The sequence below is a fragment of the Gavialis gangeticus genome, unplaced genomic scaffold (assembly GCF_001723915.1).
Source record: "Gavialis gangeticus isolate Ggan-Ray unplaced genomic scaffold, GavGan_comp1, whole genome shotgun sequence".
NCBI lineage: Eukaryota > Metazoa > Chordata > Crocodylia > Gavialidae > Gavialis > Gavialis gangeticus.
The window spans coordinates 22,205,983-22,212,492 of record NW_017728997.1 but is presented as its reverse complement, the minus strand read 5'-3'; positions in this window follow the sequence as shown (position 1 = coordinate 22,212,492).

Below are 6,510 nucleotides of genomic sequence, written 5' to 3'. Positions count from 1 at the left end.
AGCACCATGCCCACGCCTTTTCTCCCTGTCCTGTCCCTCCTGTATAGCCTATAGCCCTTGATATTCACTGCCCAGTCATGCATTGGGTCCCACCATGTTTCAGTGAGCCCCACTATGTCTGGGTTGGTGTCAGCTAGCAGGAGGGTAAGTTCCTCTTGCTTGTTTCCCATACCAGGAGCATTTGTGTAGAGGCATTTGAGGCCTCCTGAGGATATGTGCACTGCCCCCCTACTTTCAACATTACCCTGGTCTCTGTTGCTTACCTGTGTATATGTTCTGCTCATCGGTCTAGGCTGGGCTGTACTTGTGGGTGTTGCTTGGTTTGGCAGTCCAAGGCTTCCTCTGCCCTCATCTTCCCCTTTAACATTGTAAATATATCAATAAAACATCATGTTAAATTGATACCTATATATATAGGTTTTAATAACAGAAATACATGGATTTGGGGGAATTAATCAGAGATTCTGGGATTTTTATCAGAACTTCTGTAATTTTTAAACAGAGAAAACCAAGATCCTTGGTTATAAGCTATTAAATGTTCAAAGACTGAACATGCTCACTGGAGGCTTCTTAGAACGTGGCTGCTAAATTCTTTGAAGCGGCTATTCCCACTGGGCAATGTATACCGCTCCTACATGATCAGCTCGTACAGGCATCATCCCCATATCGTCTTACGCATTACCCATATTGCACTTCTGCTGTCCCCACAGCTCTACTGTAGCCAAAGGCCTGTAGAAACTTTTACTGCAATTGCTGCTCCTAGCTGGTCTAGACCAGCATAGAGCTGGGTACCAGAAATGAAAGCAGACATCTAGAAAAGATGACAGGCAGATCAAGGGGAGGGAAAGAGTAGATTAGGTCAAGGAGACTGGTGAAGTTGGGGGTGGAGGAGAGAGAAACTGGGACTGGGAGCAATATGGTAGAGCTGGGATTGGAAGTCAGTGAAGGGACCTGGTGGGGGTGGGAAGGAAATGGAAATGGGGAACAATTATATGACTTGAGAACCTGGTGGCTGAAGGGTGATCTTTGAGTAGCTGAACAAGGGACTGGGCTGAGACTTGATGGGAGACAGCAGAAGTATTTGGAGGAGACATAGAATTGACAAGAAGCTAAGGTGACAATGAGCAAGCTAGCTGGGGCTGGCTGGGCAGTGACACTCAAAGCAAAGAGCAAAGGATGGAGAATAGTAGGGTAAGGGACAGCAGAAGAAGTGCAAGGAGGGGGAGACTGAATGAAGATTCTGGGGAGGGAGACTAGGAGCTGGTGTCGGGGGGAAATAGGGTGGGTGGAGAACAAGTAAAGACAAGAGGAAATCGGACAGAATGGCTGAGGATATCAGAGATGAAACTGAAGCTACTTGGGCAAGGGCCTGGGACTGAGAATGAGAGCTAGGACAGCAAGACTGGGACTACAGAGAACCCTGGCAAGTTGGGGCTTGAATTGGTTAGGTGAGGAGAATGGATTTAGGGAGAAAACCAGGTCTGCAAAAAAGACTAGACACGTTAGAAGGGGTGGGTAGAAAAGGCTGAAGCTTGGGGAAACCAGAAAAAAGAGTCAGTGCACATGAGACATGAGCTGCAGACAGACAAAACTCATAACGTGGGTGCTTGTGCAACTTACTGTGTCTGTCTTGGGGCAGTTGATTGTCTGTATTGATTCTTTCCGCTCCTTAGTCTGTGGTTTTGTAGGTGTTAATTCTTGCTCGTTAACTCATTACATTAGCTAGCTACTTGCTATTGAGCTGGTCCCTGAGTGAATCATGATTGATTGATAACACAGTAGCTTAGCAGCCAGACTTCAAACCCTGCCCCCCCCACCCCAATACAGACACAGTTGCACAAACACCCTTGTCACAAGTTTTACCTGTCAGCAGCTAGGGGTACAAGGCCCCAGAACCCAGAAGCCCTGCACCAATCTCCTCAATAGCTGATGTCATTGCGGGACCCCTGGCACAGCTGTACAAGCACTCATGGTGTTCTGGTGCAGTGCCAGAGGACTGGAAGAGGGCCAATGTGGCTCACATCTTCAAAAAAGGCAGGAAGGAGGACTCAGGGAACTATAGACCAGTTAGTCTTACCTGGATCCTGAGTAAGCTTTTTGAGAGAATTATTCTGGCACATGTCCACGAGGGGCCAGCGGGGGAGATTATGCATAGGGGTGCTGGCTCCTACCCTGGGGGTCTTTAAGACAAAGCTAAACAATCACCTTGCTGGGGTTGTTTGACTCCAGTACTCTTTACTGCCATGGCAAGGGGTCAGACTTGATGATCTGCTCAGGTCCCTTCTGACCCTACTAACTATGAAACTATGAAACTAAAACTGGTGACATGGGGAGGCCAAGTGGATTTAAGTCATGTGTCTAATGTTAGTTGGGGTCAGAACAATGACTCTGGAAATGGCATTCATAGAATCATAGAAAATGAGGGTTGGAAGGGACCTCGGGAGGTCACATCTAGTCTAACCCCCTGCTCAAAGCAGGACCAGCCCCAACTAGATTGTCCCAGCCAAAGCTTTGTTTAGCTGGATATTAAAAGCCTCTAAGGATGGAGATTCCACCACCTCTCTAGGTAACCTGTTCCAGTACCTCACCACCCTCCTAGTGAGAGAGTTTTTTCCTAATACCCAACTTAAATCTCCCTTGTATTGTGTTATTGCACATCCCTGGCTTTCCTAGGTAACTTTGTTTTGGAAGCACATGCACTGCATTCCCTGAGAATATTAAGGTGGCTTTGGGTGGGTACTCTTCCAAGGACAGGAAAGAAGTTCAGCTTCCGGAGCTGCCTTGTCCATCACCCACCGAATAACCAGGCTTGACTCCAGGCACTGGGCTGGGTGCGTGTATGCCTCAAGTTTGACTAAGTCTGAGGTGTTGACAGGAAGGATTCATAGACCGAAAATAAAGCAGTGAAACCTCTTGAGAAACTGCAGTGGGCTTGTTTCTCAGCCGATGTTAATTTGGTGCAGTACCACTCACTTCAGTGGCGCTGTGTAGTGGAAGATCTAGAACTGGTTTAGTGGCATACTGGGAGAAAAGTATGGATACCTCTTTAGGAAGACTCCAATGATTCCTTGTGCCTTTACAAAGGTGCTCATCTATTGCTAAACCATCCCTGCTAGCGATGACTTATCCCTGAGGCTTGTAAAAATACTCATGAAGAGCGTGCTCTCTCAGCCTTTGGAATGGACCAAATCACCCCAAATGGCAGGTATTTTCACAAAGGTCATTCAAGAGGATAATAGTCCCCAGCTCTTGCAGGGTGCTTTTCATCAGTTGCTTTCAAAGCACTTTACAAAGGAGGCCAGGATCATTATTCTCATTTTCCAGATGGGGAAACAGGCACAGAGAGAGGAAGCAGCTTGCCCTGGGTCACCCAATAAACCACTGACAGAGTCAAAAACTGAGCCCAGGTCCTCTTGACCTGAGTCCAGTTCCTGTTTATCTGGCCTCTCTTGGGCCCCTAAAATCCCACCCCAGGGGCTTTGCCCCAGCCCCCTACGCCTAGCATACTACAGGAGCACTTCTATGCTTTGATTTATCATTGTAACCAATATATCCTGTTCTTCTGTTTTCTGACACTTCACCCACTGATCCCAATTACCACCTGTCTCTTTTTTCAATTCATACAAATCCTCCAGACACTTTGGACAATCAATTTTCAGTTTATGGCTTGTTCATGAATGTCAAGCCCTCCCTAATGATGGTGTGCGATTGGCGGCCAAAGTCACCTGGCGTGGATGCTGCTCATAGACCGGATGAATGAACTTTGTAAAGAGTAGTGAATAAAAGAGAGTGAATAGCTTGTTTCCATGACGAAGCTCTGGACTCAAAATCCTTGGTGCTGACCCTTTGGCACTTGGATCATGAACACTTCACAGTCTCATGAATTCAGTGCTCCATAGACTTGTGAATAGCACAAATCACAGCACAGCGGCATCCAAATCCAGCAAAGCACTTAGCATATACATAATGTTAGCACATGAGTAGTCTCAGTGGACTTTGCTGGTAGGAGAAATGGGTGAACCATAGTAATTAAAAAAGAAACCATCCAGGAACATTAGAAAGAACATGGCATGGAAATCAGGAAGCCTATTTCCACTACCATATGATCTAATTTGATTAATAGCCCCCAATGGCACAGTCCCCAATCTGATTAGGGGGGTCCCCAATGGCACAGTGCACGTGCCTAGACCTAGGTGCTTAGGTGCTTGGGCTGGATTGCAGCTTAAAGGCAGTCTCCTTTTAATCACCAACCTGATCCTGCCTGGCTCAGCTTATTCCTGCCATTGAATGCTCTCCATATAGTTTTCAGGCACGAAAGCATAAATATTTCCAGGAAAGTGCAGCTTTGCCTCTATGTATTTACAGTGCTCTGCTGCCTCCCTTGCTGATTATGTCAGAAGAGTAGCAGTTTAGAATAGATGGGAAAACAAATGAATGGCTTTCCCTCTATCTTCTCACCCCCTTTTTGATGCTGTTGCTTTGTTCTCCTATCTCTGACATATAGGGATAGATGATAAGGCCAGGGAGGCAGTTGGGGATCCTCTGCTTAAGACACTAGCAGCCTGTTTATGCAGAAACGCCTAATAACTCTTTGCTATTTCAGCATATGATAACTGCCTCCTAAAATATTAATCAAATCACAACATGCAATCCTAAAAATAGGCTGATTCCACTCTGCTCTCTTCCTAAGGTTTTCCAGACAGTTCTGGCTGCTGTAGCTTAACCTTTTCTGGCATTTCACTGATTGTAACAACTGCTTTTCCAGTGAATGCAAAACTTGATGCCCTTTCCTATTGCGCGTGCGTGCACACACACACACACACACACACAAACACACACGCACACATGCACAGAGTCTCCTCTGGATTTGTCCTTTTAGGCCATGGATCTCCTCAACAGCATGCAAACACATTCATCCGCCTGAGGAGATAAGGGGAGAATTTATTTGAAAATGTGTTTCAGAGTAATCCAAACTATTTTTAGAGCTTCTAGCAACGCCCCTCTGTCTCTCCCTGCTACTCTCCCCACCCCCCGCCGCCCCTGACAAGATGAAGACAGTCAACTGCCCAAGTTGGATATCTGGCAAGGCAAGCTGTGTGCGCCTCCCACAGGTCTGAGTGCACCTCCGACTTCATTCAGTCTTTTCACAGTAGCAAAGCTAAATGGATGAAGTTCTCCTATAAATATTTGATTGACCTGCCACTGCCATGCTGCTTTCATTTATCACTTGCTCAAGTCAGATGCGACTTACTTTGGAATATTTTGTGCCATCTTTACAAGGAGCTTAAAGTCGCCCCCTCTTTCCCTCTGCTCTGCAGTTTATTCTGTGGGAGAAAATCTTTCTAAAAATGACATATCCCGGGTGAGCAGCTCTGCTCAAATGGATGTGATAAAACGGGTGGGGGGGAGCTGAGTGGAAGTGGGATGCACCCTCTAGAAAGAGATATAAGAATGTAGGGAGGGGACCAACATGGGTGTACCTTCTCTGCCTACTCTCTGTTACAGGGTAACACGCTGCATTTTATAGGACCCAGCTCTTTTTCATTCTCCTTTAAGGAACAGGCTCCCAGAAGAGGATTACAGATTAACAGGTAGTTCAGGTAATTTGCTTGTCATGTTACTGGTGGGAAGCGAGTCATTTCTCTTGCACTCACTGTTCTAATCAGACCCTGGGTATTTTACTAGCAAGGGCTCTGGAATGCATTAGGAGATACAGTACATACAATCAAGTTCCATTCTCTTCGTTTCCCCTCTCGTCGTCTTTGGATTTTTAAATTTAGGATGAAATCAGCAAATTTTAGGGCTTGCAAGAGACTGAAATTACTGACTCAAGTGATACAAAGCGCAAATCGGCAAGGACTTCACCGACTCTCTCACCAATGTTCCCCGCTCCTCAACCTCAGAGCCTCCACTGATATTTGAGGTCTGGACCCACTCGCCCCCTTATGATGTCCCTTTGCTCCTAGTTTGCAGAATCCTTCCCTTGATCTCAGTTTCCATGAGTCCACCACAAACTGCTCTTGCCAAGCCGTTCAGGATGCATCATCTGCTGCTATACCAACCTGGAGCTATTCCAACCTTCCTGCTGCTAATTCAACCTGGAGGCTCTGCAGCTTTTCAGCCAATACAGCCCAACTGCCATTTTAGTCCTTGGCCTTTCCTGAACAGCATCTAGTCTTGAATTTGCTCCTGAAGATGGAGCAGCATTTTACAGTGTGGAGGGCAAACAAAGCCTGTGGGTTACACTGTTTTTCTAATATCTACCCTTTGCAGCTATAGGTACACCTTGAACCTCAGTCCCCAGAGAAACCATCCCTTGTCATTAGCCTTCCAGAACTTCTCTAATTCCATGATAGGGAAAGACTTTGAGGTATCTAAAGGATAAAAACAGGTAGCTTATTTCAGGTGATGGAGAAGAAGAGCTGTAGTGGGTGATTTGGTCAAAAAAAAGAGAGAATGATCTTGGCAGCAATCATCTGTGTGGCTGTAAGTAGAGTAGAACTGTGTTTG